Raw genomic sequence first — 12,511 nt, forward strand, 5'->3', positions numbered from 1 at the left:
ATTATGATGTTCGTTTGACATGTGCACATGCCATGCTTCATTATAGACTGTGCAGGTGCTTGATCAGGAATTGAAAGAGAAGAACCATAAATGCCATGTAAAAAGCATAAAAAGCATAAAACAAAAATGTAAAAAAACAAAAGTATTTTTGTCTCCACATCACTGCTGTTGTTTAAGCCAGTCGACATATGAAAATTGATGTGGAAGCTGATTTTAGTCTTTATGATAAACTGTAACAATTCAAGAGCACAGACAAGAAATATTGACATCACATATGACTAAACCTGGTGCAACTGAAGAGAAATAATTCCAGAGATAAGCACAGGGCCAAACTGGAGGACGGATGAATTGTATCACCTGAACTGCCCAAACTGGATCAGCCACTCAACAGGAGCAGCCGTATTGAAAAGGTCAAAAGATAGACAACAAAGGCAATGCTTCTGGGTTGAAGAAGTATATAAGTGTTTAGATTATAATAAAAACACAAGTTAGGGAGAGCGCCATAGCCATGGGGAAAGAAAATAACTGTAGAGAATTCTACTTACCAGGTGTCAGGCGGAGCAACAAAAAAACTTTTTGTGTCCCGCCTGCACCAGGAATCCGAGTTCACCTTTCAGAGGTTTCTTTGTTGGAGGGTCGCTGGTATTATCCAGAAAAACATATATATGTGTATCTAATAATACACATCGATGCTGTCCTGGAGAGCAGCAGCTTAAAAAAGTACTCCAAAAGTTCTAACAAACAGATGGGGAAAACGTAATATAAAAAGAATCAGAAATAACTTTTTCTTACAGCTGCGCTACACCACCGGCCCTTTAGATGATAAGGGAATAAGCTTCTAGAAACCGCAGTTAATAGCAAGCTAATTTTATTCCCCAAAATAACCATACACATAGAATAGTATTGCTTTTACTATTCTATGTGTATGGTTATTTTGGGGAATAAAATTAGCTTGCTATTAACTGCGGTTTCTAGAAGCTTATTCCCTTATCATCTAAAGGGCCGGTGGTGTAGCGCAGCTGTAAGAAAAAGTTTTTTCTGATTGTTTTTATATTAGATTATAATAAAGGTGACTTACCTGGTGTCATCAGGCTACCTAGGATGGGGCAGTCCATCACGCCTAAAGTCCCTGTAGGCAATTTAATAGTCTATAGGTATTTGGATCAACCTGCCCTGGTCACATGGATATCCGGAAGAGGAGAGCGTCAATGGGACCCCGATTTGGATTTTAGATGTAGAAAATGCAAATAGACAGTAGATTAAACAGGACCCAGCCCTCCAGTGGAAGGTTGACCCCACTGCTGAAAAAAAGCTGAGTCCAGGTCTGAGATAAACAAGCAGCACTGACTATGGAACACCAAGCCAGAGTGTACTGGAGTACTAAAGGCACTAAATGTAGGGAAACCGAGCACTAAACTAATTTATACAGAACCGCTGAGAATAGAACCTCTAAGTACTGGTTCACTCAGTATAAAAAATGCTAACCGCAGGTACACAGTGCACTGGCCAGAAGACAAGAAGTATAGTCTCTTGAATAGTCAGCATCCTTTGCACAAAGGAGATGGTTAAAATACCCTAACAAAGAACCCAATAGACTGGCTGGGCTAAATGACAGCCAAGCCAGCCTAACATCACTGAAACCAAAGAGAGATGTTAAGTCCCTGGTATCTAGCGCTACATCACACTGTGCCTGCACCATCATGTGGTACAGGGCTGATATTGTCACATCACCCCGGACCAGCGCCACTAGCCAGGAAGTCACAGCACTGCCAGTACCAATATTGCATGTGCAAACCTGCGCTTCTGCCTGCAGGTGTGAATGCTGTTTATAATATAGTTGAAACAAGATTCTGTACCAGTGATCCTGTGAACGGCTCTGTCCAAGTGGTAATCATTAATGAAGATGTAGCGGTGTACTCATGGTCACACGCCATTACTTCTGGTTTGTGCGATTGCTAATTAATCCAAACGTGAATGACTGAGGAATGCACAACATTTTACAGGTTTTTCACCTAAAATTACAACATCCTTTGCTCCTTATTCAAAAAGTACCAAACAGACTGAACCAAAGGATTACATAGCTATTGGTAAATTGGTAACAGTTGTAATCGGGTCCCTCTTTCAAGAACCTTCTTAAAGAAGTTTCCCACTAAAGACATTTATTGCTTATCCACAAGATAGGTGATACATGTCAGCTCACTAGGGTCCAACTGTTGGGAGCCAAAGGACTCACGAGAATATTGCACTCCGAATCCCCCTTTTAAATACAGCGGTGGTAGCATGTGTGACCATTGCTCTATGTCCTTCTATGAGAAAAAGACAGCTAATTTGCTATCATATGATCTGCTGGGTAAAAATGAACATAATTGGTCAAAGCCATTACAGAATAAGTCTACTAGTTACATCAGCTAGAGAAAACCCAGAGATTCCTGAGAATATGGCAAAACTAAACACTAAATAAACTATTAAAAGCCTAGGTTCACACAAGCAGATTTGAATTGCGGACAATCCGCGGTAAAACGCGGGGAGTGAAAGGCATGTATTTTGCCATTTTTTTTCTTCACACTCATGAATACTCGCAATTGGAAGAAAAATCACAGCATGCTATATTTTACCGTGGATTTCATATGGACGACCTCCATTGATGTCAATGGAGGCGTCCGACCCGCAGCTCATATGCAGTTGATATTGCGTATGGGCTGCGGGTACTCATGTCATCACTAAGCGACGATGCGGGAAATACAAATTTAAAAACCCCAAAACTTGTACTGCGCATGGCCGTCTGCGAGCCTCCATGCGTAATGCAGGTATTGCCGTACGCAGGGTCACCGGCCGAGCTGTCAGATGGAATCCTCTGCGGGCCTCACGCAATGCGGAATCCGACCCGCTCATATGAGCTCAGCCTCAATGTTCTGCAAATATCCTAGGAAATTGTCCCAACACACATGTCAATAAGAGTGTCCGTTTTACATGCATTGAACTGGTATTGTGTAACTGACTATTGTATAAAAAATATATTGCCAGTATAATTTTAATTTTATGGGAATTTATGTCAATGTGCAGATATAGCAAACTTTAATGTGATATTTAACACATCACATGTCATTGAAATGAATAGAAAAAAAGGAATCCAACACCAGGTACGGAATGGAAGAGTAACAAGTTTTTACTGTAACAATATTAAATTCTGTATGCAGAGAACAGCCCGTCCGGCTTACGTGTTTCGACATGTTGCCTTACTCATCGCCTGCTGGAAGTCAGCAATCTCATCACTTAAAAACACATGCCCTGACCTAACAAGTGAAATGTAAATGTATACATGACATAACATAAGAAGGAGCTTCAAGAATTAGTATGCTTATAGCTATTGAAACACAACAGCTTTTATATGTGTCCATATAAATACCATAAGAGGTGCTGCAATTAATGTAACTATGTATTCTGTACCGTTTATTAGTAACAAAATCAGAATCATCATTCACCTGCTTGCACAGACCTAGGCTGGGTTCAAATTAGTGTTTTGTTTTCATTTTCCTGTTTTGTCCTAAGAAAGGAAAAAGTGAAAAAAACTGATCCAGTAATATCCCCATTGATTTCAATGAGAGCCGTGCCTGCCCTTACAAGCGCCGGCCACTACATGGGAGGACGGCGCGGAAGCTTCCGCTCTGACCTCTGTTATTGCGGCGCTGACAGCATGCGCCTGCACAGATGATCGGTCAGGGTCCCGAGCGACAGACCCTGGCTGATCAACTATTGATGACCTATCCTGAGGATAGGTCATTAATAGTATTTCCACGGGACAACCCCTTTAATGTATATTCACATGGACATTTACAAATTTGATCTGTAAAAAGCAATCCAATTTTGCTTGTTGTTTTCATGCGTGTATAAGAAAAAGCTTCCTATTTCTCTTTTTTTTTTTTGCATTTTTGGTTGCCATGCTTGCATGTGTTTAAAGTGGATCACACTTTTTCTTTAAGTACACCCATAGACTTGAAAATCAAACTAATCACATGAAAATAGCACATGCTGTAATTTTTTTACTCAAACTGTTTAATATTCATATTTCTGTCTGATTTTGGACAAATGTTTTCGGTCCGACAATCGGACTGAAAAATTGCCTGTGTGAATATACCCTAGGACAGGGATGATGAACCTCTTAGAGACTGAGTGCCGAAATTGCAACCCAAAACCCACTTGTTTATTGCAAGGTGCGAACGCGGAAATTTAACTTGAATACTGAGGCAGAGCAATATTGGGTTTGTGCACATGCAATGTACCGGCAGATGCAAGACGTTTTTCTGAGAAAAATGCCTCCCATCACTTCGGTGAGGTTCAGCAAGTGTTTCCCATTGTTTTCAATGGGAAACATCCCATCGCACTCGTTTGTACATCACATGCCGTGTAATGTGTTTTCTTGTTCCATTGCAAAACAATGCTCAATGCTCGTTCCGAAAGAACGCCCAAAGATAGGACATGCTGCAATTTTTTTTATTGTAGAGGGAAAAAAAAAAAATCGCTCTTGTATATGACCCCATTCAAAAGTCTTGCAATGCACAAATCCTGTGCGATTTTTACGGCTGTGTGAAAGCGGTCTAAGTTAGATCGAGGTATGCTGCCACGTGCAGACTGGCCTCAGTAGTAATAATGTCCCCTATATCGGCCCCAGTAGTAATAGTGTCCCCCACAGTGGTCTCAGTAGTAATGGTGTTTCCTATATTTGCCAAAGTAGTAATACTATTACTACTAGGGCTGATATAGGGGACGCTTACTAATAATAGTGTCCCCTATGCTGGCCCCAGTAGTAATAGTGATACCCACAGTAGTTGCAGTAGTAATTGCGCCCCCTTAAAACCGATATGCTTACTTCCTCCTTATTTTCAAAGTGTCCAAAAGTGGGAAAAGGGCTGTCCTGCTTGGGGACCTTGGGGGCAGCAGGACACAGGGTCCCACAATGGAGCTGTCCCACCTACATTGGGACATCTGGTCACTTTATTCTAGTAGTACTAGTAACGAACACAGCACGTGCCAACAGAGAGGGCTCTCAGTGCCCCCTATGGCATGTGTGCCATAGGTTCGCCTCCACTGCCCTAACACATTTGTTTTTTCTTTGCTTTTGTTTTGAATAGAAAAAAATATTGATCCATTAATAACGGGTGAAAGAACACAGATTTGAACCCAGGTACTGTGCATTTCTTGTGACCACACCTATAGCAGCCACATACCGAGAGCCCCAATTTTGAAACCTCTATCCATATACAGAGTAGGAGATAGAAATGACCCTAAAGGTCAATCCCATCCCTCAGGGTGGAATGTATTTAAAAAGAATCTGCCTAATGCTATTAAACTGGTACCTATGCAACTTGATTATCTTTCTTTTTGTTACTCTTTAACCCTCTATTATCAGTTCCAAAGTTTCTACAATGTAACCCCTCAGACCACTTAAAAGCTCTCTCAAGAGGCAAGTTGGAATATCCTCGTGCTGCAAGTCTAGATTTCAATTTTAAAGATTCTGCATAAATAGTATCTATATCAGAGATGAAGGACATAGTTGAATATGTCTGCAGCATACAATTGGCGAAACGTTCCAGGCAGTCCCGCTTAACATAATGCCCAAATGTTATATGAACCAAGACTGAGAGACATAATGTAACTGAGAACCCCCCAGAGAATATGTTATAAGATAGCACGGAATAAAGCATGGACAGATGCTCGTTTAGAATAACAAATGATTCAATTTGCTTTCAATTCAAAAGGCAAAATGTTTTCCGTTTTTGAACATATAAAATATTGTATGACAGTAAGAACTTTTATAAAACACTCATTTCACTTACCATTAAAGCACATAAAAAGGCACTATTTTTTTGCTCTGCAGACCGCCTTCTGGACATCATCGGCACTGCACAAATGATGGTTTCCAATCAATGAGGACCTGCAATGACATATGAAATTAGAGTATCAGTTCTATAAAATGTTTAATGATAGTACTTTACCAAATCTAAAAACTTACATATGTTTACTGGGTATATCCCTTAAAATATAACTTTTATTAATCAATAAATATAAAATGATTGGGCCTCACAAAAAACAGACAAACTGGAACTAACAAACACAGAGCAAGAATTTTAAACCCTGGAAAAGGACCAGAGAAAATACATGCAATTGACACCTCTATTACAATGCAGAAGTATCCTGCAACGTGAGACACTCTAATGCACTCTTTTTCAGTCACCATTGGGGATGGATGTCACCCAATAAAGATTAGAGGACCATATTAGGATGCGTCCTTCACAAAAAGATGAAAGGAGGATGATCGTTCCATCAAGGTAAGTGGTTTACGGAACACCTCCAATGGTGACGTACATTCGGGCTCCTATTGTGTCTCATCAACAAGGATCAGAATTATTAGAGGTGAAATGACAAGAGGCCACCAGGCCTATGTCTTCTTAGTACACAAACCCTCTTAAATAAGAGATAAAATCTGGTTTAATCTGGATAAAAATGTTTAATGATAGTACTTTACCAAATCTAAAAACTTACATATGGGTATGCTCAGTAAGATTACAGTTGATGACTGTAATCATGCTAGTGCCTATAAAAGGAATCTGGTCCGGTGTCCTCCTTTATCAATGAAACAGCAACTAAGAAACAAACTAAGAAAGTGCTCTACTAATCATTTTGGGAAAATGCTAAATATAGAGGGAAACCGCTTTAGCGCACTGTGCTGTACAGTCGTGGCTAAAAGTTTTCAGACAGATTCACTAAAGTTTGCGGCTTCAGTGTTTAAGATCTTTATGGGTATGTTCACACACAGCCGAAATGCTTCAGATTTTTCACAGTGGAAAATTCCGCAGAAAAATCCATAGCTTTTCCTCACCCAAAATCCAGCGTGGCTTATCGGAGCTGTTGCAGCCGGGTGTCAATTATAATAAACAGCTGGCGCCCGCGATCTTCCTTTATACATGCCCCGACGCTTCAGGATGTAAATGTACATCCTATACCATTAAGAGGTTAAACTTCTGCATTTCGCTCTGGCATGTGGGATATCAGCTTCTGGGCCAAATCCTGACTGATGGTAACTAGAGATGAGCGAGCATGCTCGTTTAAGGCTGATGCTCGAGAGAGCATCGATCTTTTCAAGTAACTGCTTACTCGTCCGAGCACCATGCGGGGAGTGAGGGGGTGGCGGGAGGAAGTGGGGGTGGGAAGGAAGAGAGTGACAGATCTCTCTCTCCCCCCCCCCCCCGCATGGTGCTCAGACGAGTAAGCAGTTACTCGAAAAGACCGATGCTTTCTCGAGCATCAGCCTTAAACGAGCGTGCTCGCTCATCTCTAGTTACCATCATTCAGGATTTGGTCCAGAAGCTGATATCCTCATATGGTAACCCATTCTTGCCTAATCATTGCTTGGAGCTTATTAGAATTTCTTTCTTTTTGATTATCTACCCACTTTTTGAGATTTGACCACAGGTGCTCAATGGGATTGAGATCTAGGGAGTATCCTGGCCCGTGGACCCAAAATGTAAAGATTTGTTCACTGAGCTACTTAGTTATCCCTTTTGCCTTGTGACATGGTGCAGGAAAAAGCATTGTTCATCACTAAAGACCCATTTACACGGGACGAATGTAGGGTAAACAATGCCCAACACTCATCGCTGTGTGTCCGCGTTCCCATGCTGTTGCACAAGGGCTAGTAGCGCTGGTTCGCTCACAGGACCGCCAGCAGGGGAACTGGGAGGCTGCAGGAGATTTCTCCCCTTGCGCTCCCCCACCCCTCTACATTGACTTCACACAGCAGCTGTTCAGTATTAATAGCAGAGTAAATAGCAGCCTCCACAATGTTAAGTCAATGGAGAGGGGCGGGGGAGCGAGAGGAGTGAAATCTCCTGCAACCTCCCCTCTGTGAGCCAGCGATACTAGCTCCTGTACAGCAGCACGAGATCGAGTATATTGCGGGGACGAGTGTCGGACGTAGTCTGCCTGACATTCATCCCGTGTAAATGGGCCCTAAATTGTTTCAGGAGGATGTTTAGATTCCATTATTTATTCCTGCAATGTTCTTGAGCAAAATTGTGAGTGAGCCCACTCCCTTGGATGAAGAGCAACCTTATGGAGTCAGGAAATTAAAGAAATGATGTTTCATATTCCATAAAAGTAATAAAACAAACTGTATAAATTTGGCATTTGTACTGATTTATGGAATAAAGTTGACATGTCATTTTTGCAGCACTGTTATCGCCCTTACAGGAAAACTCCAAAACTAATGCTGCAACTTTGTGTTTTCCCCCCATTACAACCCACTTGGATTAAAAGTTTTTTTAATACATTATATTAAAAATAGAACTTGTCCTGCAAAAAAACAAAAACTCATGCCGACAGAAGAATAAAAAAAGGAAAAGCTGGTCATTAAGGGGTTAAAAAATGCTTAGAAATCTAGGTACTGGCCTCTGTGTTGTCATCAATAAATGAGCAAAGCTCATATATGAAGACAAAGGAAAATCATCCCAAGATAAGACTTTTTGGGAATAATGACATTACACACATATCATTGTAAGGCTGGTTTCACACGGGCAACAAAATCGTGCAAGATTTGTGCGCTGCGAGACACACAAATATGAGCCCCGTTCATTTGAATGGGGTTATACACATGAGTGATGTTTTCCTGCATGGCACCGCGATGCAATGCTATGCGGGAAACACACTGCAGCATTTTCTATCTTCCTGTGATATCGCCCATTGTAGTTAATGGGGCCAGCAGCAGCACCGGCCCCATTGAAAGCAATGGGAGAACTTCGTGATCCTCTGCCGCAGGGGACAGCAGCGGCAGGGGATTCCTTCATCCGTGTGGGGAATCCCTACAGACGTGGCTAGGAAATCCTTCCAGACGCGGTGGGGGTGAAGGGATTTCCCCGTGGTGATGAAGGAATCCTCTGTCGCTGCTTTCGCTGAGGATCGCGGAGTTCTCCCATTGCTTTCAATTAGGCCAGCGCTGCTGCCACCCATTAAAACCAGTGGGCTGAAGGGATTCCCCGCAGCGATGCAAGGCTGTTTTAACATTAAAACGCTTCGCATCCACAGGGCCTTCACATGGTGGAAAGTGTGATATCACTTCCTTTGCATGCTGTGTTCCATTGAGATTATCTTCATTCTTATGCTGTGTTAAATTGTTATGTCACAATAGTCTTTGTCACTTTTAAGCTGTCTTTTGAATATCATAATAGTTGTCTAGCTTTATAAGTAGAGATGAGCGAGCATACTCGCTAAGGCAAACTACTCGAGTGAGCAGTGCCTTATTTGAGTACCTGCCCGCTCATCTCTAAAGATTCGGGTGCCGGCGCGGGTGAGAGGAGGGGGGGGGGGGGGGGGGAGGAAGAGAGAAATCTCCCCTCCGTTCCTCCCAGCTCTCCCCCGCCGCTCCCCGCCGGCAGCCGAGTCTTTAGAGCCAAGCGGGCTGGTACTCGAATAAGGCACTATTTATAAGCCTTTTTATATTTTTCATTTACGTATTTTGAATCAACTTCTTGAAGTTACACCACCTCAAGCCATTTAAATAAAAATGAACGTGGCTGCCCCGGCCCAATGGATTTAGCTATAAATTACACCAGAAATATGTGCCAGTGGAAATCATACTAAGACTGGCGTTGGGAATGCCGGTCTTTATAAATTTCTCCCATTGCTGTTGCACTGGTGTCACACAACTCTATTGATGTATGTAGTGAAATGTTCAATTTAGTATTTGCAATATCCTTTATACACAAAAAAGACCGTAAAAAAACTGCAGGCATGTCACACGTGACGGGAGTTGTGGATGAGGATACTTGTAACACGTGACGACTGTCGGCCGCTTAAAGGGGTTGTCCCGCGCCGAAACGGGTTTTTTTTTTTCAATAGCCCCCCCGTTCGGCGCGAGACAAACCCGATGCAGGAGTTAAAAAAAACAAAACGGTCCGGCACTTACCCGAATCCCCGCGCTCCGGCGACTTCTTACTTACCTAAGTAAGATAGCCGCCGGGATCTTCACCCACGGTGCACCGTGCGGTCCATTGCCGATTCCAGCCTCCTGATTGGCTGGAATCGGCACACGTGACGGGGCGGAGCTACGAGGAGCCGCTCTCCGGCACGAGCGGCCCCATTCAGAAAGGAAGAAGACCGGACTGCGCAAGCGCGTCTAATCGGGCGATTAGACGCTGAAAATTAGACGGCACCATGGAGACGAGGACGCTAGCAACGGAACAGGTAAGTGAATAACTTCTGTATGGCTCATATTTAATGCACGATGTATATTACAAAGTGCATTAATATGGCCATACAGAAGTGTATACCCCCACTTTGTTTCGCGGGACAACCCCTTTAAGCACCTGACAGCCATCGCAACGATTATCGCTATTGAATGGAGACGGAGCATGGCAGAGATCTCTTTCAGCTGTCCGACTACATTCAGAGTAAACAGTCGGGTATTAATTAACGACGAGCCAACAGTAGCTTGGTTTTTAAGTTAGCTAAAAATTAAACAACTTCCATAAGTGAGCGATCCTTCACCGCTTGTCCTGTCGGGTCCCGTGTTATCCTGGATGACAGTTGCTAGTAATTGCACTTTTGAGAAATTACTTGGACGACTATGGGTGTATGTAAAAGCAACTTATATTGAAGTCTATGCTGGTAAAGTTGCATGCAGCCCAAAATCCAGCAGGTTTGGATTTTTACAACGGTCACACCCTATTTGAGTGTCACAATGTCAACACATTGCCAATCATTGCTTGTTTTGTCATATGACATTGCGATTACCCTGATATAGAACAGTATACAAGACGCAAGTCAAATGAAAGACCCAAGTGCCCTCTAGTGGTAGAATGGTGTCATGTAGCATATGTCTCCCCTCCCCCCTCATGTTGCTGAAAATATACATAATAGTGCCATAGGTTAATCCAGTTTAAGAGTTATGTACTTCTGTATGCCGGACTTCAAGGTGACCGTTTAACTGAAGAAGCCTGGAGAGTAATGGTTACTTAAAGATGAGCAAAAATAAAGATGAAATTCTGGTTCTAGTCATTCTATTTAATAGGTAATAGATGTCGTAAGAGAGAAAGTTTACTTAGCCAGAAGTTCACTTACAACTTCTAATCAGCTGAGAGGGCTCAGACTGGAGAAACACCAGGAGAAAAGAAACTACAGCAGAGAGACATTTGTTAATTACAGTTGCAAGAAAAAGTAAGTGAACCCTTTGGAACTACCTAGATTTTTGCATTGACTACTACTAACATGTGGCCTGATTCTTATGCAAGTCACAATTGTAGGCAAGCACAATCTAACTAAACTAATAACACAGAGTTGGACAGTTTATGTCTTTTTATTGAGCATGTTGAGAAAAACATCGACAGTGCAGGGAGAAGAAGTGAATTCTGGAATTCTGGGGTTGTCCCGCGCCGAAACGGTTTTTGTTTTTTTTTCAATAGGCCCCCCCGTTCGGCGCGAGACAAACCCGATGCATGTGTTAAAAAAAAACAAAAACGGATAGTACTTACCCGAATCCCCGCGCTCCGGTGACTTCTTACTTACCTTGCGAAGATGGCCGCCGGGATCTTCACCCACGGTGGACCGCAGGTCTTCTCCCATGGTGCACCGTGGGCTCTGTGCGTTCCATTTGCCGATTCCAGCCTCCTGATTGGCTGGAATCGGCACACGTGACGGGGCGGAGCTACGAGGAGCAGCTCTCCGGCACGAGCGGCCCCATTCAGAAGGGAGAAGACCGGACTGCGCAAGCGCATCTAATCGGGAGATTAGACGCTGAAATTAGACGGCACCATGGAGACGAGGACGCTAGCAACGGAACAGGTAAGTGAATAACTTCTGTATGGCTCATAATTAATGCACGATGTACATTACAAAGTGCATTAATATAGCCATACAGAAGTGCTGAACCCCACTTGCTTTCGCGGGACAACCCCTTTAACCCCCTAACACCACAGGACATAAGGTTACGTCATGGCAGCGGGGTACTTAACATAGCATGACCTTACGTCACCGGCTCTTCTTACTGATCCGATCCGTGAGGGAAGCTGAAAGTAAGTTTTTTGTTTTTTTTAAACTTTTTTACACCTTTATGTAACGGCGGATAATGGTGATCACGTGATTGGGGGGGTCGCACACCGCGGCCTCCCATGACAGCTCCAGGCTCTCAGCTATCTCTGGCAGCCGATAACAGGGAGCCGTCACAGACCCTGGGGCTTTAGTCTACACAGGATTGGTGTGTTTTTACGGCCCTGTATTTTAAAGCTCAGACACCCAGGACGTGAAAACACATGTGGGTGGTCAAGGGGTTAAGACTAAGTAGCCATTTCAGTTGTTGTATCTTTGTTTGCCATGCGCAAATGAACATGCCTTGCGGGAGCAAAATGTACAGTAAAATAAGCTGATGCGCACTCAAAAAAAATAGTCCATTCCTCAAAAACACACCACTCAGGCGTGTGAAAATACGCATCCCCCCGTGTGAAGCCGACCTTATAATAATCAC

At 43.0% G+C, this 12,511-nt stretch overlaps 1 protein-coding gene across 1 annotated transcript in view; it reads left to right on the forward strand.

Annotated features, from left to right (window-relative positions):
* Positions 1-11,188: 11,188 nt before the first annotated feature.
* GSS (glutathione synthetase) overlaps positions 11,189-12,511 on the forward strand; it is a 30,072-nt gene continuing 28,749 nt past the window's right edge. The window contains exon 1 of the mRNA XM_066586632.1: positions 11,189-11,208. The gene's annotated coding sequence lies outside the window, so the exon portion shown is untranslated. The remainder of the gene's footprint in view (positions 11,209-12,511) is intronic.

The sequence above is a fragment of the Eleutherodactylus coqui genome, chromosome 13, assembly GCF_035609145.1.
Source record: "Eleutherodactylus coqui strain aEleCoq1 chromosome 13, aEleCoq1.hap1, whole genome shotgun sequence".
Taxonomy (NCBI): domain Eukaryota; kingdom Metazoa; phylum Chordata; class Amphibia; order Anura; family Eleutherodactylidae; genus Eleutherodactylus; species Eleutherodactylus coqui.